The following is a 27,913-nucleotide window of genomic DNA, read 5'->3' on the forward strand; positions in this document are numbered from 1 at the left end:
CCCCCAGTGAACTCTGTGCGGGGGCCCAACGCGTACAGCAGAAAGCAGACTCCGGGGCTCAGGCGCGGGGAGTGAAGTGCCGGCCACTCTTTGGCGGGACAGACCGAGGTCTTGGTCCATTAGAGCCGCGTGTGGGGTGAGGCTATTAAAGACCTCACTGGAAGTTTTGGAGACTTCTGCGAACCCTGGCGCACAACAAGCTCTCACTTTCCGAATGTCTCCCCTGAGTGTCAGGACACCTGCTCAGAGCCTGAGCCAGCCGGATCCCCCACCAGTTGGAACCTACCTGGGATTCTTCAGTCTCTCTAGACAGTATCAAAGTTTTCTTTAAAAAAGTGATTAGTCATCCAAAAGAAGGTCCATTTCATAATGATCACTCAATTCCGCAGCACATTAAGCTAACGACAATCTATTTTCTCTGTGAAAATTCCTCTCTCCCTGAGACTAGGACCAGAAACTTCAGGCAACCCACACAGTAGCAAGGAGGAGAAACCAAGAACTGCAATCCACTGGCATTAGACTCAAAAATCTTATCACATACTCCTGCACCACAGATAGGTCTTTACAAGAGCACCCCTTTGAACAGGAGGCACCCCGATAAACACGCTAGTTTCACGGAGAGACAAGAGTGCACATCCCTTCAGCTCAGCCGGCTGAGATGCATGAACCTGTGACAGGTGATACATCTCATACCATTTCTAGCAACTCGAGCACAGGCCAGCGCCCTCTTCTCTGAATGGGGAGAGCATCCTCCCACCGTCTGGGAGACGGTGCACTTCCCGAGTATGCCTGCCCTAGGGTGCCCCTAAAATACTAGACTTGTACCTGCTAGCGTGGGTAAGAAAGGTGCAGATTGACTCCGGCTGCCCAAGGCTCCCCACCCACCTGGCGACTTACCTGGTGATGGCGGGATGGACACTGGACTGTGCTCAGAGCCTAAGCATTGGCGAGCACGCACCGGGGCTCGAACCCCTCCAACAGGTCGGCTGATAAGCAGGAGGGGAGGGCAGCGGCCTGCCGGGGCAGCTGGGGCCGGTCCGAGCTCCCGGGGGCCGGCAGCCTGCCAGCGGCCGCTCAGGACAGCGACGAGATGCCTAGCCAGGCCGTTCTGGTTACAATCACCTCACACACCGCGGCATTCCGCCCCCACCCCATCCTTACCCAGAGTCTGAAGTCACACCTTCTCAGGCCAGGGAGCTTCGCCGGCGTGGGGGCGATGAGTGAGGGCGAGGTTGTTAATCCGCTGCGCTCAGGCAGGTCCCTACAAAGGAATATTTTTGGTGGTAGGGGTGGGGGTAACACCCACCGATATTGAGTAGCTCCACCGCCCCTCCCTTATCGACCAGGAATTAATTTTTTTCTACTCAATTAACGGGGACGGTTGTGTTTCTCATTATTTTCTACAAGGGCTTTTCTCTCTTAGATGTGATTAAGAGGAAGAAAAAAGGTAATTTCATCTGTTTGGAAATTTTTACCCATTGCGTGGAGAGTTTGAGAATTGGGTAGTTTTAATCATTAAAAAAAAGTCTTTGGAGGTGATGGCTGATTTTGCACACAAATAGTTACAGGTTTCTATCTTGTTCTTGGTCAACAGTTGTTGGGACATTTGTCTTTAAGTGGGGCTCCCTTGTTTCACCGAGCGAGGTTCAGGGTAGGTCTGTGGTAAAAGGTGAGCAGAAGTCTGACCCTGATCATAGAGGGCAGAAAAAGCCCCTACTAGCTTGTCCTGGAAAGTAGTCTGTCACCCAGAGGATAACACTCTCGACCCTCTTCAAACGGCACCATTCTCTCCGTGTTCAGGGCACACTTTGTGCCAGGCAAGAACTGCAAATGCACCCCCTAGAAAGGCATTGTCTTGCCCGGCCCTGGAGGAGACTCTAGCTAGGATGACCCCCAAATATTCTGCAGTATCTGTAATCAAACTATATTTCCTGCCAGTCTGGAGACCCAGAGGTAAAAGCTTAGGGGTCCCAGGAGTCACCCTGTTCCTCTTTTCTCTCTCTCTGAGTGAGTCTATTTCCCTCTCAGGAGCCCCGGGCTGGAGCCATGCTCTGGGGTCACGAAGGCTGTGTGGGTCCTCCCCTCATCTGGAGAGCAGGGCCCAGGATCTTCAGCGCAATTAACCTCACCCACCCTCTCCTTACCAGTTTCCTTAAATAAATGTGACAGACATGAACCTAATGATCCGCACGGGGGAAGATCTATATGCTTCTGGGCCCTAACACATGGCTGCCCCCTCCCCAGGTCGCCAGGCAGCCGGACTTCAAAGCACAGAGGGTTGGTGCCATTCAGAGCTTCCTGGCTTGCAGGAAACAAACAAGCAATCAGCTCTGTTATTTAGATGATAACGACCGAGGACAAGCACACTAATGATGATGATGATGATGATGATGATGATGATGATGATGATGATGATGACGATGACGATGATGTTGTTAGTGGTGATGCCAGTGATGCTGGTGGTGGGGAGGGGGGCAGAGGCGTCTATGGTGATGGTAGTGATGGTGGTGGTGGTGGTTATGGTGATGCTGATCACGGTGGTGCTGATGGTGTGCATTTGTTTGTTTTTGTTTGTTTGTTTTTAACACCAGTTGTCAGGTTCTAAGCACGACTTACACGCACGCATCCTTCCTTCCTTTGCAAAGTCCGGGGAAGGGGCGAATCCACTGATATCCTCCTTTTCAGATCAAGCACTGCTGAAGTCATAACCTTTGGAGCTGGTTATGGTCAAGTGAGTTCTGATCCAGATCGACCAGGCTTTTAAAACAATACTATAACCAGATTAAAAACAAATTTTTAATGTACATGATCGGGAAGGGGGAAAACCAAACGAACAAAACCCAGAAAGCCAAGCATAGTAGCATAGACCTGGAACCCCAGGGGATCACTGCTTCGAGGCCAGCTTAGGCTACAGGTAGAAGCACTGTCCCCAAAAACAGGAGAAAAGAAGCAGACAAAGGAAGGCGCAGTGACCCCCAACCTCTACTGTCCTCAACCATCCTGTCTCACAAGCCCTTACCCAACAGTGTATGGGGTTTGCGAGTCTGCATTCTTCTCATTTATAAATGAACCCAGGAGGAGCCCTCCCTGCTTGCTGTATTTTTATTTCCCACCTTTGGCGGGATGGGGCTTTTGCGAATATACAGAGAGATGAGGGGTTTGGTGAAGCTGCCCTACTGGGGACAGTGGCAGGGGCAAATTTTGCTCATGGTGGTAGGGGCTTAGCAACAGAAGGTGAGAATGACAATGAGGGAGGAGAGAGAGAGAGAGAGAGAGAGAGAGAGAGAGAGAGAGAGAGAGAGAGGCGCAGAGATATCAGAGAATCCAGACATCTGTCGCATTCCTATGGGAGATAGCGGATGTTCCAGGGACAGAGAAGCTCATCTTCTCTTGGCACGGGTGACACCAGTTTGTATTTCAGGGCACACTCTTAAAGCCTTAAATGGTCTCCCTCAGCGAGGGGCAGAGCCAAATTCACTGTGAGTTTCTCGTGGAGGGGCAGGAGGGCCTTTTGGCCCTGAAGAGCAGGACAGGACACAGAGAGCCTTGCCTATTTTGGTCCTTGCTGCTTGGTGTGCTCCTTGGCCAGGATGCAGAAGTGTGTCAGCAAGCACGCCTCACCTCTGTGCACTTCCCTCCTTGCCCCCAACACCTCGTGGTTTCCTAGTCTTGAGCAGTTCCCTCTGATGTGTTTTACTTCCAATCATGGCAGAGAAACTTTTTTTTCTCTCAAAGGCTAAACAGGATGTTTTCTTAAATCAGTGAGGCTCCAGGTAGAAGCTTCCAGGCTGCCTGCCTGCACGGATTTTCAGAGGAACTTCAGAATCACTGTGGAGCAATTGGGGTGGATGGAACAGAATGGCTAAGACTGTGGGTTCAAGAAGGAGGAGCCCACCATGACCTTCAGAAATCTGAGAGCCTTCAGAGAGGCTCTCATTCCCCCCACTCTGACCTCCCCTGCCCCCCCAACACTGCCCAGAGTCCAACAAGAGGGACAACGCCCCCTCAGTGTTCTGTTTCTCTTTGATTGCCCATTTCCCATCATCCATATCACCTGCATTTCTTTCTGCCTCCTCCTGTCCCCCTCCCCGCTTTTCCCTCCTGTCTGTCTGTCTGTCTGTCTCTTGTCTGTCTCTCACTCATTTTCCACTTTATCCCTCTGCCCTCTACAACCCCTTCCCTCTCCCCCCTTTCCTCCCCTCTGTCTGTCTCACCCTCTGTCTGTCTGTCTGTCTCTTGTCTGTCTGACTGCCTCTCTCATTTCCTACTTTATCCCTCTGCCCTCTACAGCTCCTTCCCTCTCCCTCTTCCCCATCCCCCCCTTTTTCCCCTCTCTCTTTAGATCTCTGTTATTTTGGGGAGGGAAAATTATAATGAGAAATGCATGCCAAATCTCTGGGGCCTCCCAATTCAAAGGATTTTGGGAAAGGGCCCTCAACAGAGACAGCAAGTTCCGTTGACAAAGGGAGGGGGCAGAGTGCAAATTGAAGCCATCCCACCCCAGGCGGTTTGCAGTTTATTTTAGAGGTCCATGCATGCCTGTTTCATGTCTAGAAGAGTTTTTCTAAAGAAATAATCAGAACCACGGGCAAATATTTTATCTACAAGAATGTTCACACCACCAAGGCATCTAATAACAAAGAAGCTAGGCACTTAGGGGCCTCAAGGTAAGAGGCGGGTGCAATTATATTCTGTGTGGAGGTGGAATACTATGCAGCCACCAAAAGTCCAGTCTTCTACATTCCATGAGAAAAGTCAATGAAAGAGAGTATGTTTGGGGGGTCCTTTTGTCGAAAGTGTGTGTGTGTGTGTGTGTGTGTGTGTGTGTGTGTGCGCGCGCGCGCGCACGCGCGCGCACATTAGTTTGTGGCACACACACATTAACAGGATTGTGGATATATCAAGATGCTAAAGTATGCAGGATACTAATGCTGAAAATAGAATAGGAGAGAGTTTGGGAGGTTTGGGACCAGAGTTGAGACAGGAAGAGAGGAGGAGACAGATAGACAGACATAGAGAGAGACAGAGACAGACAGAGACAGAGAGATGCAGAGAGACAGAGAGCAGAGGTAGAGAGACAGAGAGAGACAGACTGAATAACAGACAGAGATAACAGACAAAGTCCATCAGACAGACAGACAGACAGACAGAGAAAGAGAAAGGCAGAGACACAGAGAGACAGAGTCAGGGAGAAAGAGAGAGGGGGAGGAGGCAGGCAGAGGTAGAGACAGAGACAGAGACAGACAGACAGACAGCAGAAGTAGAGAGCTAGAGAAACAAAGAGAAACACAGAGAGAGACAGAGACAGAGAGACAGAGACAGAGAGACAGAGACAGAGAGACAGAGAGGAGAGGCAGAGACGGAGAGACAGAGAGGAGAGGCAGAGACAGAGAGACAGAGAGGAGAGGCAGAGACAGAGAGACAGAGAGGAGAGGCAGATATACCATCAAAGCTCAGACCCCACCTCTGAAAGGTTCCACAGCCTCCCAAGCGTCCCCAGCTGAGGAACGAGGTTCATACAGGAGCCTCTGGGGATGTGTTACATTCAAACAATAGCAACAAGAGACACAGTGCTCTAGATTTTGTTGTTTGACCTTTTATTTTTCACATAAATGTGGGATGGTGAGATGTAAGACAGGGCCTCGCTTGTTTGCCCCACAGGGTAGCATCAAAACTTCCCCAAAGCCACCCTGTGGCAAAGGCTCTCGATTGATCTCACTAACCTGAGGTGAGCACTGACCGAGAAGCAGGGTGTGCTGGTGAGCTTTGGCAGCAAGAGAGGCCAGGAATTAACATGAGTTCCCTGCCCTCTGGAAAGGGTCTTTGGGCCTGGGGGACATTTGTTTGCTATTATCAACGAACAAATCCAGCTACAGTGGGAAAATGGCCAAGTTGGGTGTTTCAGTGGAGAAAAGCCCAAGGGCCCTAGGCTAAGTAATTACAGAAGCCTGGAAGCTTTCCCACAGGGAGGCTGAGTCCTGAGGTAGAGGAGCTGAAGGCCCAGAGGCACCAGCAGCCGATGCATTTATTTATTCCAGGCTACTGTACACCAGAGCAAGAAACGCATCGCGTGTGTACTATCTCGTTTAACCGTGTGAGCAATGCCTCACAGTAGTGAGCATGCAGGAGCTGGATGGAATCCACACCAAGGGCAGATGCGATGGCTGAGAGCACCCTGGGCTCTGGGCGCTGTAGGCTAAGGGTGAATCCGCAAACGTTTTTATTTAACCCACGGGTGTTGGTTACGCTTCTCGTGGCTGCAACAAGATGCCTGGCAGAGACACCGAGAGGGGGGAAGGATTTGAACTCACTGTTCCAAATTGTTCTGTCCGATATTGCTTGGCTCTATCTGCTTGAGCAGAGTATCATGGCTCTGGGTCTGCCCTCTACTTATTGACAGACAAGAAGCAGAGGAAGGGGAGATAGGAGGGGCTCAAGATGAGATGTATTCCCAAGGATGCTGCCCAGTGGCATACCTCTGACAGCTAGATTCCACGTCCCTCCTCCCACCCTCCTCCTCCCTCCTCCCGTCCCCCACCATTACCTCCCAATTCTTTCCTCCCTCCTCCCATCTTCTACCTCCCACCTCCCTCTTTCCATCTCCCTCCTCCCACCTCCCTCTTCCCATCTCCCTCCTCCCACCTCCCTCTTTCCATCTTCCTCCTCCCACCTCCCACCTCCCTCCTCCCAACCTCCCATCTTCCAATAATGCCATCAGATTAGCAATCCATCAAGGGGTTAAGCCCCAGTTGGGTCACGGCACTCAGTATCCAGTCACTTCTTGAAAACCCATCACCTGGAAGTTCAGAGCTCCCTCTTCCACGTAAGGTTCTAGGGGACCTGCATATTCAAAACACACCACCTCGTACCATTATTTTCTGTGGTTTTTAAAGACTCATACTTCAGAATTTGTAAAAAAAATACTTCACATTTATTTTTGCTGAGCATAAGTTGTAAACGCACTTATTCTAAAGTAACTCTTTCATATATGCTTCTTATCACTTGTCAATTAAAGAGAATTTGCATCCTGATGACTTGTATCCATTTATCTTTAAATAGAGAATTACATTAAGCTAAATACTGGATAATGAAAATTATAGGACAGCTTTCGTGTTTTTCAAAACTGGCCAACACTTTGATTGTATTCTTGCCAGTGCTGAGTGCCTTTTATATTAACACTTTTTTGAGTCAGGGTCTCATATAGACTGGGCTAGCCTCAGACTCACTCTGTAGCTAAGGATGACCTTAAACTCCTGATTCCTACTGACTCTACCTCCCAAGCACTGGGATACATCTGTGCAGTAGCACCCTGTTCTTGCTGTTTGGAGTTTGAAGCCTGGGTTTCCTGGATGCAAGCAATCAGTGTACCCTGTCTACAGCACACCAGGAGCCTCTGAACATCAGAATCGCCCTCGTTGTATAGATGAGAATGGGAACCAAGAGCCATTCTTCCTAATCATTTGAGACAGTGACATAGGCTGGGGCCACTTTCTGGCTGCAGTCAGAGCCTGGCCACCAGCCTGACACAGCCAGATATTTTTGTCACGCAGATCCTCATATGTGTGTACATGTGTGCACACCTGGTCTCATGTGTGTATGTGCCTGTGCTTGTGTATGCACATGTATGTGTACATGTGTGCCTATGTGTGAGTGTGTGTATGTGTATGCATATGTGTGAGTGTATGTGTGTGCCTATGTGTGAGTGTGTGCCTATGTGTGAGTGTGTGCATGTGTGTGCATATATGTGTGCATGTGTGTGCATATGTGTGAGTGTGTGCATGTGTGTGCATATGTGTGTGCATGTGTGTGCATATGTGTGAGTGTGTGCATGTGTGTGCATATGTGTAAGTGTGTGCATGTGTATTGTGCATGTGTGCATGTGCAAGCGCGTGCGTGAATGTGTGTGTGCTCACGTATGTGTGTGTGTGTGTGTGTGTGTGTGTGTGTGTGTGTGTATGTGTAAGCTTCAGGTTAGGGAGGAGGCAGCCACCCTGCTATTTCATTTTACTGTATTTTTAAGATTGTATTGTATGTGTATGGGTGTTTTGCTTTCACATGGGTCCATGCACCACATTTATGCCTGGTGCATGAGGAGGCCAAAAAAGAGTATTGTATCCCCTGGAACTGGAGTTACAAATGATATGGGTGCTGGAAGTCAAGCATGGATCCTTCGGAAGAGCAGTCAGTGCTCTCAACCATAAATCATCTCTCTAGACCCCAAATCTTCATCGTTAAAAAAAAAAAAAAAAAAAAAAACTTAAGAGGATCTGGAGAGAAGGCTCAGCTGTTTAGAGCACTGACTGCTCTTCCAGAGGTCCTGAGTTCAATTCCCAGCAGCCACATGGTGGCTCACAACCATCTGGGAGGGGATCTGGTGCTCTCTTCTGGTGTGTCTGAAGACAGTGACAGTGTACTCATGTACATAAAATAAATAAATAAAAAACCACCAACATTGCTGCGCTCTTGCATTGCCAGCAACTCCAGTTCCAGGAGATCTGACGCCCTCTTCTGGCCTCTGTGGGCACTGCACACACAGGGTGCACATAAGAACCTATAGGCAAAACACTCATAAATAAACACACATTTTTAAAAAAAATGAGGACGGGGACATGTCCCATTGCTGCTTGTACGTAGGGAAATATCCACAGATTATTGATGAAGGGGACAGTGGTCCCTTAGGAAATGCAAACTCTACTGTCACTGCAGCCTGGGTTCTCGATGGAGACTCTGTTGACTTCCGAGCTGGCAAATCTAACATGCACTTCAGTCTTACCCCGAGTCTTTCATCGGAATGAAACACCACAGACTCTTTTAGACCCAGGAGCTGAGGCGGGGGTTGTGGCGGGGGACAAAGCCATCTGAGCAAGCAGGAGACCCTTGGAAGTGAGCTGCTGGCCTCCGCTCTGCCTCCCTTTCACAGGCTAATCAATGTCCTGGCCAGGCTTACCGACTAATACGTCTGGACTCTTACACTTTTGACCCAGCTGTTAGATAACGGCTCTTCAGCTCTATCTTGGGGGGGGCGTTTTAGCCTTTGAGAGTCCATTTGATAAATAGATGACATTTTATTTATCTAAATTTCTGTAGGAGTGGTGTTTAGTTTAAAACGGAGGAATGTAATTTTTAAGCCATTTATTTGCCGACGATGAGTTCAGACACCGAGTCTGTAAGGGCAGAAATAGCTCAACGGGGGTGGGGGTTGGGAGTGAAAAAGAAAACTAGACCTCTCCGGGCCTGGGTCTCTTCCCATCTTTCTCTGTTCTTCGGACTTAAGCAGGTGTTGTTTTTAACTGACATTGTTATATTTCGCATCTGATCCTGGGGTTGAAAACGCCTTTGCAGTGCCCCGCCCTGCCCATGATCATTAAGGAATACGATAAAAGGTTAAACACAGTTGTACTGAGCCCGTCGCAGTCTTGACACTATGGTGAAACCGGAAAAAGCCATTTAAGGATGGAAAGGTTTACTGTGGCTCAAAGTTTAAAGGTGTGGGCCACTGCTGAGGGAAGCCACGGCACAGGACAGGAAGTCACACCAGATTTGCTGTCAGGAAGCAAAGAGGTAAGGACACAGGTGCTTGCCTTGCCTCCTCTTTTTATGCAGTTCATTCCAGGTTGGACCCTCATTAAAGATGGGCTGTCCTGTTGGCAGCCGTTAGTGCTGCAGAGCCTCACTGCGTCTTAAAGATGGCGCCGACATCCGGTGAGTGAGTCAGCAAAACAAGGTTGTTGTTCACCCGAATGGCAGCAACACGCGTGCGCCTACTTGTCCTAGCCTACCGGGAGGCATGCTAATTGAGTATTGCACTGTGCACCAATCAGGTGGAGACACGAGTCTTCCAAGCATATATAAGCCGCACTCTTTTCTCAGTCGGGGTTCCCCTTCTCACAAGAGCTGAACAATAAAGGCGTGACTGCAGAAGAATCCTGGTGTTCCGCGGCGTTTTTGCCGGCGAGACGACCGCGGGACACTGTCCTTTATTAATTAACTCAATCCTAGACACCCTCAGGCACATGCACATGCTTGCTTCTAGGGTGATTTTGAATATCCTCAAGCCTGTGACTATCAAGGTTAACTATCACAATTGCATTTCTTCAAAAAACACCCAGGTAAGGCCTACGAGATGGTTCAGTGGGTAAAGGTGCTTGCAGCCAAGTCTGATGACCTGAGTTCAATCCCTGGGCCCCACCTGGTGGAGAGAGTGAACAGATGCCTGAAAATTTGTCCCCTGACCTCCAAACCCATACTGTGTCATGTACACATGCACGTGTGCACAATCAATCGATAGATGTAAGAAAAAGTGTTAAAAATTAAACCAGGGTAGGCCGTTCAAATAGCAAGAGCCCTTACCCATATACGCATGTATGACAGAGCCCTTACCCAATGGTTCAGCAGCCCCGTTTCTAAATGCTTAATGAAACAGATTTGCACAATGGAGTGGCCAACAGGGTAATCATTGTAGCATTTGAAATAGGGCAAGACTGGAAACCTTTAAAAGCCTAGCCATTGGAATCTGGCTCAAGAAATCAATGATTGAACCACCACAGAATACGACACGGCCATTAACAGGAAGAGGTGGGGCGCAGGGAAGGGGGGGACCCTGACAAGCATTGCTAAGGGACAGCTAAGAGCCATCATGGTCTGGCATGTGCCCGAATTTGTGTGTCTAGGTTCACAGGGAAAGGACCCACTGTCCCCAACAATGAGATAATGGGGGCTGAGCCGGGGTGGGAAGCTGTGCTGTTGGCACCAAAGGCAGGGGTGGGAGGTGGGGGGTGGGGCGGAGCAGAGCATTCTCCACGTACATTCTCATGTATACTTTGAGAACTTGACTTACTAAACCCCTGAGATTATCAGTGTTCAAAAGGAGAGCCAGGCTCTTCCTGGAAAAAGAATATTTAAAGAGACCAGCGCAGGCTCAACTATCTATGGGCGTCGTCGAGCGCTTCACGCGCTTCGATTCCTTGGCGTAGATTCCCTATCTCCGAAGCGGTCATTCGAGATGGATGGGGGGTGGTGGTGGCAGGGAGCGGGGAAGACACTAATAAAATAGAGGTTTATGGGCATCTGAAAACCAGGAAGGGGATTTCCAGATGCACGAAGACCCAGACAGGGAGCATGGAGAGGCCGCTGGCCCAGGATGCAGGGGAATGCAACTCTGAGGTTTACTACTTCTGTCTCCAAGTTCTCGCTGCAGACAGACCCTACGCGCCCAGCACTGTCAAGATCACAAGACTTGAGTTCATCTTCCCAGGACAGATAAATCCAGACATTGAGTGAATCCCCCCACCCCGATGGCTCGATGATGGCTTTCTGTGATCTGTTAAAAAAAAAAAAAAAAAAAAACCAGAAGAGATCCCCTAGAGTAGTCGGCAAGTCATTCTAAAAGCATGGCTGTGTCCTGTACTGAAAAGTCAGCACCTCTGATGATCATGGTGTGTCTACGGTGGACTGTTCTAGAGGTGAGGTTCCGTGTGTCCCTATCTGTTTGTGGATCCTTTTGTCAGCAGCCTAGCCAAACTTCTAGAGTTTCCTTATCTGGGGGCATTACCTAGGCACTAGTAGTGTTCTTATCTGGATATAACAGAAGATGAATGTGCGCCCTCCACCCAGAAGCCGGGTCTGGGTCAATGACCAGTGGGACACTGTGATAAATCCCATAGCTTTTACATCAGTGGGGCATGTCACCGTGAGTTCTTGTGGGTCTGTTGTCCTCCATTCCCTGTGGGACTCAACATCAGAGACCCACAGATGCCACCACTCTGCTCCTCAACCTTCTGCTTTCTCTGCTGGCCTCCCTCTGTGCTCCCCACAACCCTCTGATCATCCAGTTAAAATGTTCATTCTGGACCCTGGTTTCAGGATCTGATTCAAGGGAACCAGTTCATAGCGTCCATTGTATCTGTCTCTTGGGTCGTTCTTAAAAATCCCATTTCCCTTGGCACTGGAGAGATGGCTCAGCAGTGAAGAACATGAAAACCCAGGTTCCCTTCTTAGCACCTGTGTGGTGGTTCCTTAACATCTGCAACTCCGGGTCCAGGGGATCTGCCGCCCTCTTCTGGCCTCTGGGGGCATTACACACACACGGTGCACAGACACTTGCACATAAAATGAAAATGAAGAAATCTGTTTCTCCATAGTGTTCGTCGGACTCCCAGGGACTTATCATTACACCTGCAGATCAATGCTCAGTCCTCATCAGAGGATTTTCTAATTGCAGTTGACGAAGTAGGCCTACATTCTCACCCAGCCCTAGCCCAGGAGCGATCAATAACTGATAGCTGCTGGGAGAGGGAGTGTTCATTTTTTTTAAAGATGTATTTATTTATTATATATGAGTACACTGTAGATGTCTTCGGACACACCAGAAGAAGGCATCAGATTCCATTATAGATGGTTGTGAGCCATCATATGGTTGCTGAGATTTGAACTCAGGGCCTTTGGAAGAGCAGTCAGAGTTCTTAACCACTGAGCCATCTCTCCAGCCCAGGAGTATTCATTTTTTAAAAAAAGGATTCCATATATATATATATATGGGAAGAGTTTAGGGAGGGGTGGTCAAAATGGTCAAAACATGTTGTACAAAATTCTCAAAGAAAGAACTAATAAAAAAAACATAAAAATCTTCTTCTCAGTCTGGAAAGACGGCTCAGCAGGTGAAGCAATTGCTTACTGCACAAACATAAGCATCTGTGTTTGAATCCCCACATCCAGGGGAAAATCCAGGCACATGGAGAGTGCCTTCAACTCTCAGAGACGGAGGTGGTCCCTGGACAGCCAGTCTTGCTGAAAGGGAAGTACCAGAGTCAGTGAGAGACTCCATCTTGAAAATAAAGTGGAGGGGATATTGAGGAACATAGGCCAACATCTCTCCCAGCCTCGCTCCACATGTACTCACACTGGCTCACGCAGGCTCACATACACATGCACATGCACACATACATGCATGAGCACACACACATGTGTGCACACCAGCAAGCGTGCACACGTGCATATATAAAAGAAATCTTTGCTTTTTCTTGCATACAGTAACATATATCCATGGAACACCAGATGGGTTTCAAATTTGGTCAAGTGTCACAGTCATACCTCAGCAGAACTTCCTGCAACTGTGGGCTGGGATAGACATGCAAACCCATACATTCAACGATCAGGAGAAAGGATCAGAGCAGCATTGTCATTTCCTCAAGAACACACAGCTGGGAAGGCAGGGCTGGTGTTTCTCCACCTCCCCAATGCTGCAACCCTTTAACACAGTTCCTGATGGTGTGCCGACCCCACCCAACCAGAAAAGTATTTTGTTGCTACTTCATAACCTTAATTTTGCCACTGTTATGAACCATGATGTAAATATCTGATATGTGAACGCTGATGTTCGATAATGTGGGGTTGCAGCCCACAGGTTAACCTCTGGCATAGAGCCTAGACCAAATCCTCTGTCATGCCCACCCTCCCCCGACACTGTCCATTATGCTATTCTACCCATCCCTTCTTTTTAATCAAAGTGTTTTCTATTTACACAGCAGTTCATATCCTTTCTGGATGATGTCTCATGACGGTCTAGCTAGCAGACGTCTTATAGCTCACCGTCATGTCCTGTGATCCTAGGCTCTCTCCCACATAAGCTCTTCAGGAGTCCCTGGGCACACAGGTGAGCATGTCCAGGAACCAAATACATAACCATAACCAGGGCAGTCCTTGACACGGAAGTGGCCCATGCTGTATATAGGACATTTTGAATTTAAAAAGGAAATTGAAGAAAACTTTGTTTCAGGCTTGGTATACCAAGATCAAGGATTTATAATCATTTAAAAGTGAGCTAAGGTCTCAGCTCTTGGGTCTCTGGATGGTTTGGGGGAAAGAACGAGGCTCTGTATATTGGGGATGGAGAGAATAGGAGGACCCACCTCGGGAATTCACAGCTGTGTATGGAAGCTGGGGCAGGTCTCAGGGCTGTGATGTTGGCCCTCATGGTGTTTTGTTCCTCCTATGATGTCAATCATGCTTCCTTCAACAGTGATGGATTATAAGGCTAGTTGTGGATTCTAGCCAATCAGATGCAAGGAAATGTTTTCCAGAGATACCCCTCTAACGGGCAACCATGGGCTCACCGCAGACTTGTTGAACACATGACCAGCAATGCTGTGTGACTTCCAGGGCCTCCTCGGAACTCCAAAGCATGTCCTTCGCCCCTGTTTGTTGCAAGAGAAGACAGCATCGAAGGAGAAATCCTACTAGTGCCAACAGGGCCAACAGTGCCACGAGGAAGCTGGACAGCCACGTGGACAGCCACATGAAGAGGCCATGCCTAGCTTCCAGTCACCCCAGCTGAAGCATCAAGTGAGAAGCCATTTTGAATGCTGAGCACTTGATAATTGGGGTCCCAGTGTCCCCTGATGCCATTGCACAAAAGACCCTAAAACCAGAAGAAAGTTCCTAAGAAAGGTTTCCTGGTTTCTAAGAAAGAGTTAGAGAGACCAGTGGTCTCTCCCTCCACATGTATTTTCAGGCCAGGTCTGAGGAATGGAAGAGAGGAGAAGGAGGGGAAGGGAGAACAGGGGAGGAGAGGAGAGGCAGAGAATAAATAGCACTTCAGAGAAGGTTGGGTTAAAGAGATCTGATTATGATGCAATGCCTGACATTAATAATCATTAAATGCTAAGAGAGCATATTTTAATGGCTGGAGTGACAGCCATTAACTCAAAAAACTCCTGGTATTAGAAAGGACATGGGTGAATTAGCTTGACTGAGCCCTTGCACAGTGTGCACAGATTTTAAATCACAAATGATTCCCTACCTTGAGGGGAGTCAATGCATTTTAAACCATTATGCTTCTGTCTGCCCACTACCTAATGGGAAGGCCTAGGGACACAGCTCAGTTCACATCCAGGAAACAGAGAGCAAGTCAGGGAAGGAAAATAAGCCCTGAAGGATGCGGCCCTCGCTGACCTACTTGGTTCAGTTCGAGTTTGCCTTGGAATTTTCCAGAACCTTCCAAGATAGTGCCATAACGAGGACGAAGCACACTTTTACATGAAAATGATGATAGAGCTTGTTTCTCAAAGGAGGTTGACCTGGGTGTCCTTCAGGGAGAAGTGGTGTGTGTGTGTGTGTGTGTGTATGCATGTGTATGTGTGTATGTATGTATATGTGTGTGAGTGTGAGTATGTGTGTATGTGTATGTATGTATGTATGTATGTATGTGTATATGTGTGAATGTGAGTATGTGTGAGTGCATACAAGTGTGAGTATGTGTATGCATGTGTGTATGTGAGTTTACATGTGTGTATGAATATGAGTATTCTGTGTGCATGTGTGTATGAGTATGTGTGTGAGTGTTTGTGCATGTGTGTATGAGTATGAGTGTGTGTGTATGTATGTGAGCATGAGTATATGTGTGAGTGCAGATGAGTGTATGTGTGTGCATGTGTATATATGAGTGTATATATGTGTGGGTATATGTGTGTGTGATTGTGAGTATATGTGTGTATGTGTGCATGTGTATGTGATTGCAAGTATGTATGTGTGCATGTTGTGTATGAGTTTAAGTATTGTGTGTGCATGTGTGTATGAGTGTGAGCATTGTGTGAGTGTGTGCACATGCATGTGTAAGTGTGGACATTGTGTGCATGTGTGTATGAGTGTGAGTATTCTGTGTGCATGTGTGTGTGTGTTCATGTACGTGTTTGTCTATTGGTATTGATGTGTACACATGTATATGTATGTGAAGACCAGAGGTCTGGTGCTCTCCTCAACCCCTCTCTATCTTATTTTTTGAGACAAAGTCTCTCACTGGACCTGAATCTCCCTCATTTGGCTAAATTTCTGCCTCTCCAGTGGAACCCCAGTCATTATACCTCTCTTTTACAAGGGTGCTAGGGACTGAACTGAAGTTACAGATGGTTGTGAGCTGCCATGTGGGTGTTGGGAATTGAACTCAGGTCCTCTGAAAACACACCCAGTGCTCTTAACCACTGAGCTACCTCTTTGCCCCCTTAAATGACATGGACAGTCACAGGCTATGTTGCATTGATTTCGACTCTGTGAAGACATCACATTAAGATGCCGTTTGTTGGGGATGCCGTGGTGGCTCCCAAAATCCCACCTTAGAAGCTACCACCTTAGAGCTGGTGTCTCTGTCACCCTTGTGTGGCATCCGGTCCGAGTTGTCTTGACCTTGAGGTGGCCAGGCTGGCCACTGCTTTCCAGGTGACAACCCACGGTAGGTTTCACCGCCGTCCACACCCAGCATGCCACACATTTCACACCCTCTTTCAGTCTCCGCTGAGTCCATTGGGAGTCATAGCCGAATTTAGGACCCGGTGGCTTGTGGTCAATTAGGAGTCCGGCCAAGGGGAGCCAACTGTTTACAGTCCCTGCCTTGATTGGCAGGTCCACCCTCCTAGGCTGCCTTGAATCTTGCCTGTGTTTTGAAAGCAGCTTGGAAACACCCAAAGCTCTGCCAAATACAGCTTCTGATGTTTACTGCTTGTCATGGTCACCACCATCCCCACATGGTGGCCTCACGAATTCTCTGAGAGGGACAAAAACCAGATTTGAGGTATTTCCCTACTGAACACACACCCTAAGAAAGAATCTGCGTTTGGGTGCATGAGTCTACCTTTTAAAAAAAATTATTACATTTATGTGTGTGCACATGCATGTGCATGTGTGTGTGTCTGCATGTGTGTGCATTGCGTGTGAGTGTGCATGAGTGTGTACATGCACGCATGTGTGCTCACCTGCTGAGGGCACTCAGATGGGGGTCCTAGGACAACATGCAGGAGTAGGTTCTCTCTTTCCACCAAGTAGATCCCTGGGATTGAACCTAGGTTGTCAGCCTTGTCAGCGAGCGCCTGCTTAGCCCTCTTGCCAGTCCTTGGCTTTTTAACATCTGCAAGCCTCATTAGGTCATCTTTAAACTACCACAAGTGACAGCACTCAGGCTGGAGAGGTGTCAAATTTGTCACCGAATGGCTGCTAGGAGAGCCCTATGCCTTGGATGGCACGTGGATGTTTGAGGCTGGAAGCAGACACATGTGGAGAGCCTTCTGGGCGTGGAGAGATAGTCAAAATTTGCCTGTCCTCTGTCCCCTCTTCCCAGGTGTGACAACTCTAGATACATCCAGACATGATCCAATGCCTCCTCCCACCAGCCACACGGAGGGCCACTCACTACCTTTGCCTAATGCCTTGGCCGTTGTAAGAACTCAATAAACTCTCCTTTATGCTAATATTGCCGTTATAACAGAGTCACACATTTACTGGACATAAAATGTTCAATTGCTCAATTAACGTAGCTCTTCTGGCATTTTAATTGTCGGCGGAGGGGTCCGGTTTCTTTTTCTACCCACAGGCCCTGTGTGTCGCATGCTCCATTTAACCTCCGATGCAAACGTCTTCATATTAAGAGCCTTCGAATTTGTCGAATATCAAAACGCTGATGAAATTTGGCCATCTTTATTACCCCGTAACTCCTCACTTTCTCCTCTTTCTTCCCATTACAGCCTCACACCGAAGGGCTGCAGCAGATCCTCCCCCCTCCTTTTTTTTTTTTAAGCCCTCATTTTGCACCAAGGCGTTTTTGCACGGAGCCCCGGGAAGACAGCAGAAAACGTGCAGCCGTTCACTGGTGGGCACGTTTGGGTTTGGACCCCAGGGGAGTCGCTTGGAAAACGATGGAATTATCTGATCTGCATCCATCCCGCATTGTCTAACACGGGCACAATGCAGGCACTGTCCCCTGCTTTCTATATTGAGTCCCTGCAGCCAGCCTCAGGAAATCTGAGAGCCCCGTGCACCTGGCTAAACGCTCTCCCTGTCTCTCTCTAAATAATCCGAGTCTCCAGGTTTTCGAGGATCAACCTGAAATGACTTACAGTCTCCAGAACGTTTTTAAGTAGGGAAATAAATTAGAGCAGTAATAATCATGACAATTATACAATAAGTGTCCACCGTTGTGGGTTTCCCGGTGGACTTAATAACGTTATTTTGGTGGTGGGGGGAGATGTGGAAATTCCACACACAAGGCAGCTGGTGACATCATCAACGCCAGTGAGAGACCGGTTTCTACTCACAGAACCGACGGACGGCACTGAGGCGCAGGGCTAGTGAGGTGGTACTTGGGCGTTCTGGTTGTGTTTTCGAGGCTTTGGATAATTAAGATCGGCATTTGCGAAATAAATCTAGGACTTTGTGAACATTCTGGCCTGGCTTCTTTCTCCTCCCCTCCCCTTCCTCCTCCTCACCTCTCTTTGGTTCTCTTTCTTCATCCTCGTCGTCTCTCGTCTCTCTCCCTCCCCTCTCTCCTCTCCTCTCACTCAATCCAAGACAACCACAGCTGGCCAAACCATCTCCAAGTCCTCACTTCTAATAATCCCAGCTGCAGACTGAAGAAAAATAGGTCTGAACCTAGAAATGACAGCCGGTCCCCAAACAAGACCTTTCCAGGAAGGCTGTAGGCTAGAAAGATCATTAACATCCCCCAACTGGGTGCTGGGGTGAAGGCTACGGTCTGGGATTCTTCCGAGTCATGTAAAGGGAAAGGAGGCAGCCATGAACCAGCCAGGCCCAGTCTCAAGAATGCCATTGGCCTTTGGTGCTATGTGGTACTAAACCCATTTATTCACCTGTGTAGCTCCACTGGTGCCATCAGGAACCATTATTTACCCACTTTACAGTTATGGAAACTGAGGCCCAGGGTGCACAAACATGTGCTTGAGGTCACCACAGCTTTTGGATCAGGAGAAGTAGGAAGGCATGCCCAGATCAGGTGACCACAGAACTCGCACTCTTAACCTTGATCCTGTTACCAAGGCAACACAGGCAGAAGAGGGGGGTGTTGCTGTCCTGCTCTGCCCAGACCTGCAGTGAAATGCCGTACCGCAGCCCTGTGGTGCAGGCCTCTAACCGTAGCTACTCACATGGCTGAGACAGCAGGATTGAACGTCCAAGATCTAGTGGGTCATGGTGGTGCAGGCCTTTAATCCCAGCACTTGAGAGGCAGAGGCAGGAGGATCTCTGTGAATTTGGGCCAGCATGGTCTATATAGTGAATTGCCATACAGTCAGGGATACAGATTGAGACCCTCTCACAGACAGACAGACGGATGGATGATGGATGGATGGACGGATGGACAGATGGACGGACAGACATGGAGAGAAAGGTCTAGATCTCTCTGGGCTACAGCATGGGTTCAAGGCGGGCAACCTGGTTGTCTCAAAAACAGAAAATTAAAAATCACAGGGAGTGACTGGCGATGTCCATCAGCAGCAGTAGATCATCTACCTACATCTTCAGGGAGGGGCTGGGGGCGTGGCACAGCAGGCCCAAGTTCAAAATTCCACCTGTTTGCCCCATGCTGAAAAGCCAAACCAACCAACAAACCCAACACGTAAAACGCATGCTCCAAGGCAGCCAGCACAGGCCACACTCAGCTTTGCCCCCAAACAGACTCGTGGTGGTTTTTATGTTTCTTTTTTTCTTGTGGGCGTTTTCTCCTCGCCACCAGGCCGACAAGATCTCCGTTCCTTTCCAGGTGTGACTGAGTCTCCAGCGTCCCTTCCACCATGGACCCAACTCCTTCCCCTTGTCCCCCCAGCCTCAGACCACCGTGAGACACAACTCAGTCTGAAAAGTGGGCTGACCGATACCCAAGCAAGGTGGTCCTGAGAAGGGTCCCACTTTCCTTAAACTCAGGGGTCCCTCGGTGAGGTGAGCGAGAGGTGCTTGCTCCCGCTCCCGGAGCAAGCGGTCCACACGCCTTCCTAGGCAGTAAAAGCTGCCAATTTCATTAAAACAAGACTCTTGACTGCCATCTCCTGGAGAACTGTTGTAATGAATAGACTTAAATGTGAGAAAGCCAGGAAGGGTGTGGGTGGCACGTCCCCCCCCCCTTTTTTTTTGTGGTGCCCTGCCTGGACCGCTGCGCGTAATTAACCTGATAATTCTTCATTAGATTATTGGGAAGATAATCTGGTCTTTCCCAACAGTAAATCCTCCGCAGTTCACAGCGCACAGCCTACACCGCACAAGCTCTTTAGCATTGCCCCAGTTCAAGCACAACGGGGGCCGCTGTCTGTTGTAGCCAAGGGACAGTTAGTTACTGAGAGACATCACAGGATTCAGTCCCTCATCTCAGCCAACCTCAGTCCATTCCTTAGTAAGTACTCATCCCCTCTCTCCCTCCGTGCTTCCGGGCAGCCGTCCTGGTCATTCAACCCCTCTCTAGTCCCCTGTCTGGGAGAAGAGACAGAGCTCATTACGAACCAGTTTCCCAAACTCTCTCAGCCTTTCTCAGATACTTTGAGCTTCTGAGACTCCTTGGGCAGTCTTATAAAAATGTTTAACGTGTTTGATAAGCTTTGTCCTCTGCCAGAAAGTTCTGGAACAGGTAACGGACAGGATGTCTCGTGTTCCACAAAAATCAGGTTAGACTACTATTTTGCTATGTATTTATTTTTTGATGTATTCGGTATTTATTATTTGCTGTCGATCGTGTGACTTGGGCAAACCATATGATAGGGCTGTACTTAAATGGCTTGATAGGCGAGAGGCTAATTTTTTTTTAACAGATCACTCACTGCTAACTCGTTCTCTTGTGGGAAGACACACTCCACCGCTCTACTACATCCTCAGCTCATTAGGACCCTAAATCTCATAAATGGATCAACGCCTCCCTTTTTAGATAGGGGCTCACTATGTAGCCCAGGCTGGCCTCAAACACACAATGCTTCTACCTCAGCCTCCCAAGCACTGGGGTTACAGATGTGTACCCTGCGTCCAGTGTGGTAGGGGAAGGGAGGAGGGAGGAGGGAGGAAGGGACGGAGGGAGGGAGGAAGGAGTTTAAGAAGGAGGGAGGGATGGGTGCCTGTGAGCACAGAGGTTCAGGGTCAACCTTTGACATCGTTTCTCAGGATGTTTTGAGACAGGCTCTCTCCTTGGTCCCCAGAGCTCTCTCTGAGGAGGCTAGGATAGCCATGGGGTTCCAGGGGTCATCTGTCTCCTCCACTCAGTGCAGGGATTCCAAGCCTGAGCCACCATATCTGGCTTTTCCCATGGATTTGGAAGCTGACACTCAGGCCCTTCCTTTTGCAGAGCAAGCAGTGTTACTGATGGTGTCGACTCCCCAGCCTTTCCGGTCTAGTTATAAAATGGCCATTTATAGAAGCAGCCGGGGCTGGTCCTGTTGACTTCTGCATGGTAGGCATCACCCCATGTCACATGCGTCCCGGCTTCTGTGGGGCACGGTTGCGGCCCTTGAGAAATGTCCTGAGTTCCACAGCTGTTGCATCTCCAGAAACAAATGCCTCTAAAAATGAGTCGAGATGTTAAGGGCAGCTGGAGGAGGTGGGGCACTGGCAGGCTGGGCTTCCTCTGGAGGTCCTTCTGTCAGTCACAAGATTTTCTCTAACCAACAAATCTTCCTTGCCTTTAGAATCTGAGGCAAAGTCAGGGCATACCGCTTCCCAACTTCTCCTCTAAGGGTTCCGTTCCTCCCAACTCTGTCCCTGGCTCAGGACTTCTGGAGCCATCTCTGTCCTCAGGAGATCTGTAGCTCATTGGCATGGCTCTGGAACATAGAGTCCAGGCCTGGGTTGTTACTGGCTAGCAAACAGTTGTTTTTGGAGCAGTTTGTGCTGGGGGCTGGCAGAGCAAGGAGTCAGTTCCAAATGCCAGTCTGAAGGTCGGCAATGCAGGTCCAGGGCTTGGTTTGCAGCCTGCAGAGGGCCTGTGACTGTGCACACGGGGGAGGGGGTGCACTTCACTTCTCCAAATCTGTCCAGACTTCCAGTCTTCAAATATCTCTAAATGCGAGTGGGACAGGAAAGGTCTTAGAATATGAAGTTTATGCGGCAATTCTGAAGCTCTGAGCTTTGAAACCTATCATTTAGCTGAAATACATGAGGATCCGCCCATTCAGGGCATCGATTTCTGTTATCTGTAGAATCAGAATGGAAATGGATCTTGAGGGATTGGGAGAAGGCTCGGTCAGCAAAGTCCTTGCCCTGAAATATGAAGACCAGAGATTGATTAATAGAAACTATAAGAAAGAAAGAGGGGGAGGAAGAAGAGGAAGAAGAGGGTGAAGAGGAGGAAGAGGAGGAGGAAGAGGAGGAGGAAGAGGAGGAGGAAGGAGAAGAGGAGAAGAAGGAGGAAGAAGAAGAAGAAGAAGAAGAAGAAGAAGAAGTAATAGTAGTAGTAGTAGTAGTAGTAGTAGTAGTAGTAGTAGTAGTAGTAGTAGTAGTAGTCGTCCAGGCATGGTGGTATGCATCTTAACCTCACCATCATCCCACAATTACTGGATTCCTGGGTCCTACTGATCAACTAGCCTAGCAGTGTACTCAGGTAAAAACACAAAAAGCAAGTTGAATGACACCTGAAAGCGACTTCTGGCTTCCACACTGTAGTGGCTATTCCTGGTTGTCAACTTGACTATATCTGGAATGAACTGCAATCCAAAATTTGAGGGCTCAAGTGTGATCCAGATCTTGAGACTGGAAGACATAAGTTTCTGACCTGGATCTTGGCATGGAGATCTTGAGGAATAGCCACTATGAAAACTTAGGCCCAGGCAAGGTAGTATACACCTTTGATCCCAGGAGACTAAGGCAAGGAGATCTCTGAGTTCAGGGTCAGCCTGGGACAAAATAAGTCCCGGATCCAGGCATGGTAGTGCACACCTTTAATCTGGGCCAGACCTTCTGCTGGAGACCTACATAAGGACATTGGAAGAAGGAAGGGTTGCTCTTCTCCTGTTTGCACTTACTTGCCAGCACATCTGTTGGAATCTACTTCTACAGAAGACCAGCTGAAACAACTAGCCTTGTGGGACTGAGCAACTACTAGATTCTTGGACTTCCAATCTGCAGCTGACTGTTGTTGGGGAGTTGGACTACAGACTAAGTCATCATAATAAATTCCCTCAATATAGAAAGACATCCATACATTCCGTGACTCTAGAGAACCCTGACTGATACACACACATACATGCACACACACGCATGCATGTTCTCACACATGTGCACAGGCATATGCACACTGTAACACACATGCACACATCTACCTGCATATAACACATGTGCATGTATGGATGCAAACTCTCACACATGCAAATCACATGCATACGTACTCTCACACATGTGAATTTTCCTGTGCATGCACACACACACACACACACACACACACACACACACAAATGTCTGAGTTGAGTGTGGTGGCTCACATAGGTAATACCAGCTCCTATAAGACAGGAGGATTGTGAATTCAAGACCAGCCTGGCTGCCTGGTGAAATCCTATGCTGAAAGACCAAACATCAGACAAATGAAAGACAGGGTTTTTCTTTCAGGCTGGAAGCAAGGATTCGAGGAGATAATGCTCTGATAATGCCAAGCTGTGTATCTGGCCTGCTGAGCACACTCTGTAAATCTGAATCATTATTATAAGACTGTCAGTGAAGAAGAGGCTTTGGGGCAGAGTCAGACCATTCATAAGCCAAGAAAGCTCTGTTCTTTCTTGCTCTAGAGCAGTGGTTCTCAACCTCCCTAACACTGTAGCCCTTTAACTCAGCTCCACACATCGTCACCCCTAACCATCAAGTTACTTTCATTGCTACTTTTTAACTATAGTTTGGCTACTGTAACAAATCATAATTAAGTATCTGTATTTTCCAATGGTCTTAAGGTAACCCTTGTAAAAGGAGTCACAACCCACAGGTTGAAAACCACTGCTCTGTCATATTCCAGTAGGTCTCTTCCACTAGAAACCCTTCTCCAGGGAAGGCACAGCCCAGCAGCCCAGTCCTCCCCAGGACACAGGAAATGCTCTATTCCCGATCCCAGGAATGACACCCAGGATGGCTGAGCCTCTCTGCTCAGTCACAGCCAAAGATGTCACAGAGAACAATCTCACACCTCGAGAGAGAAAAACAAGGCTTCTGTCTTGCCTGGCACTGACCTGGTCCTCTAGTTTGAAACCACTACCACATCCTTAAAACACTCCCCGGAAGTTCTCAAGTGCCTGTGCCTCCAGTCGTAGCCCAGCATCCATGTTTGCTGATTTAGTCTTGTCCTTGAAGGCTCTACTGGCCTGGGGTTTGAGGACTAACCAGGGAATGCAGGTGCAACGTTGAAATGATACCAAGAGAACTCAGTTATCAGAACAAATAATATTTGGGGCATGTTTACAGATACATGTGTCCACATGTGTGTGTACATGTATGCATGTGTGTGTGTAGGCTAGAGGTGAAAGTCACATGTCTGCTACAATCATTCTCCACCTTATTTTTTGAGGAAGGGTCTCTCGCTGAACCCAGAGCTTACAGGTTAGGCTAGGCTGGTCCATGAGCCTCAGGGATGAGCCTGACTCTGCCTCCTTAGTGCCGTGCCGGGGTTACAGGTACAGACTACCCTGCTGGGATTCTTTTTAAATGGGTGTCACAGGGGTTCACACTCAGGTCCTCACACTTGCATGATAAATACTCCTACTAAGCCATCTCCCCCAGCCCTAAGACAAAAGTTACATTTTTAGCGTAATGTAATTTACTAAATCAATACTGATGTCAGAGAAAAGGAAATCCAGGATGGAGGAATAGCTCCCATCCCCCCCTCTCTCTTCTTTTCTCCTTTCTCTTCTTTTCCTCCTCCCCTCCCTCCCCTCCCTCCCCCCTCCTCCCCTCCCCCTCCCTCCCTCCCTCCCTCCCCCTCCCCCCCCTCCCTCCTCTCCTCTCCTCTCTCTCTCTCTCTCTCTCTCTCTCTCTCCCTTTCCTGTCTTCCTTTGGCAGCCTGAAAGCCCAGGAAATTGAACTTACACACATACCAAATGCTCTACCACGGAGCCACGCCCCTCAGTCAGCCCCATCTACTCTGCAGCCCACACAAAACCAAGAGAGAATGCTGCGTCCATTCTCTGAACCTCATGGAAATTCTTTAAGGACCACAACCGCGGACGTGCCCTGGCCCTGGAGGTGAGCTCGGGTGAACCCTTGGGAGCCGTTGCAAGGTCCTTCCAATTTCCCATCCTGGCTCTAAGCTCCATCCACCTACATGCACCCTTAATCAATAAAATAAGAGTGTTAGCTCTTTGGGGCAAAGTTTTCTTTTTTCTCGTCTACTTTATGACCTTGGCAAACTCACGGCCTTTAAAGTTGACAGACTGGCTTCCTCGAATACCTGAGGTTGCAGGACCAGGTGGTAAAGAGCTTCGGCCAGGTGGGAGGGGCCAGGTGGGAGGAGCCAGTTCGAGGCCTCCATCCCCTGCCACCCTCCACACCAGGTTCAAGACTCTGAGCTCACTTAGAATGCTAAGCTTTCCCCTTTGATTTCCTCCTCTTTTTAAAGAGGGGTACCCTGGGAAATGAGGTGCTGAATGTCTGCAGCTTCTGACTCTGGCTCCCTCTCCCCCAAGCCAGAGGACGGAATGGCAGACCTGGAATTCCTTTTTTTTTTTTTTTTTCTTTTTGTTTGAAATTGATCGATTCTATCTGGGAGCTTCAAATCGAAACCAGGAGAGGGGCTTTGAAATGTCAAAGGAAAGTTGCAAAAGACAAAAAGGGAGCAGGCTGAGGAGGAGGGAAGGGAGGAGGGCAGCTATAAAAGTAAAGTGAAGGGGCCCTGCCCTTCTCTTGCAAAACGCCCCCCCCCATTTCCCAGCTTCCAAGGCACTGGGGGGCCCTCGTACCTTTTTAAAACTAGAAAGCTAGGGTCTATCCTTGGAGACCGGCAAACCTCCATATTGGGTTTCAGCAAGCCTCAGGAACAGGGAACAAACCTGGGCTTTTTGCATAGTTCGGTAAAGGTTTTGCAAAACTCTGCTGGACCATTTACACGGGTACTGAATCATTCACAGCGTAAATGAAATTAATTAAAATGCTTTATACATTTATATATAAATGTGTTGCATGTGTATGTGTGTGTGCACCATGAACAGGCTTAGTGCCAGTGGAGACCACCTGGAACTGGAGTTACAGGTGGTTGTGAACTGCTATGTGGACGCTGGGAACCAAGCCAGTCCCTGCAAGAGCCACAAGTGCTCTTAACCACTGAACCATCTCTCCAGCCCCACAATGATTTTGCTAAATTGTTTCCCAGCATTATCTGGTTTAAAAATTTTAAAGTAGGAGAGAGAGATGAGAAAGAGAGAGGGGGGAGGGGGAGAGGGAGAGGGAGGGGGAGAGGGAGGGAGGGGGAGGGGCAGAGGGAGGGGGAGGGAGAGGGAGAGAGGGAAGGGGTAAAAGGCAGAAGGATTACTATGTTTTGGAAACCAGCCTGGGCTTCCCAATGGATTCAAGGCCAACCTGGACTACATGGCAAAGCCTTGTCAACAAACCATTATCTAAAGTAGACAAGATTCCCCCTGCAGGGTTGCCAGCTAGGAACCGAAACTCTCCCAGGGCCACCTTATCCAGACATGGCTAAATGCCATCCCCTGCCCTGTCCTCTGGTTTGCAGATCTGCTCTACCAGAGATCCTCAAGGCTTTCAGGACAATGGTCTGACTGGGGTGACTCAGAACACTTCGTGCATGAGGATAAACAAGCCAGGGAGCACAAAGTGGGTTGGCCTCCAGGAACCTCCTCCGCTGGGAACCAAAGTTGTCTCCTTGGTGATAAGAAGTCCTGGGGCTGGTGGGAGGCATGGGGACCTGTGAGGCAGGCTGAGTTCAGTCTTTCTCGTGCTCCAGCAACCGCTGGGGAGAGGAAAGGGCATGAGCTGGGGTCTTTGATGACATTGCCCCAGGAGGCCCTGTGACCTCTTTCCACCATGCTGCCAAGTGGTGGCTTGGTGGCCTGTGGCAGCTCACACAACTCCGCTTGGGCTGAGGAACCCCAAGTGTAACAGAGAGCTGTTCCAAGGCTCTCCTGCTTCCTGGGTCTGAGTGGCCAAAGAGCCCTTGGATACTCCCTGGTAACTTCACAGATTATGCAAAACCCAAAAGCATCGACGGCTGCCAATCTCCAGGGAGACTTGCAGGGGAGGAACCTCTGATATCTCCAGAGAAATTAAGGTCTCTTGTAAGAACCTGCCAGATCTCTCAGTTGGCTGAGGGCCCTTCAATTCTCCAAGGAGGGCTAGTGAAGGTCCCATGAGAAACATAAGGGACAGTGACAGGTTCGAGAAGATATCTCATGTGGACATGGGTGTGTGAGGAGAAACATGTGGAGGGCAGAGGTCAACCTTGAGTGCTATACTTCAGGTCCATCCGCTAGTTTCCTAGAGACAGGGTCTCACTGGCCTGGAATTCACCAGGTAGGCTCTCCTGGCTGCCCACGGAGCACCAGGGATGCTCCTGTCTCTGCCTCCTGATTACCAGTCTCTAGGATTACCAATGCACACCATCTGCAGTTCTTCAAGTGGGCGCTGGGCATCGAACTCAGGTCTTCATGCTTATACACCAAAGGGTTTACCCACCGCACCGCACCGTCAGCAAATCTTTTTTTTTTCTTTTTTCTTTTTTTCAGAGCTGGGGACCGAACCCAGGGCCTTGCGCTTGATAGGCAAGCGCTCTACCACTGAGCCATATCCCCAACCCCTTTTTGAGCCTTTTTCTCATTGGTGTCTCCTAGTCAAGGCCTCTGCTGGCTCATGGTCACATCCGAAAGCACCAGAGTTCCCAGTGAGGGAGCCAAGCAGGACACACAGAAAGTTAGGAGAGACTCAGGTTGGGGTGCCAGCCCTTGTTTGGGAGGTGATGGGAAGGACTCTAGTAGATTTCATACCCAAATGGCCTTTGAAGAATTCATCATGAGATTTGGGGCTTTTCTTTGGTGCCCCTTTCCTCACTGAGTTAGTGTGTCCAACTCCCACTGACACCATCAAAGAGCTGCAAAAAAAAAAAAATGTCTTCACAGATCCCCCAGAAAGACCCTTGGCTAACCGGAACCCCCTCATCTAAAATATTACATAGTCTCCCTAC

The sequence above is a fragment of the Rattus rattus genome, chromosome 16, assembly GCF_011064425.1.
Source record: "Rattus rattus isolate New Zealand chromosome 16, Rrattus_CSIRO_v1, whole genome shotgun sequence".
Lineage (NCBI taxonomy): Eukaryota > Metazoa > Chordata > Mammalia > Rodentia > Muridae > Rattus > Rattus rattus.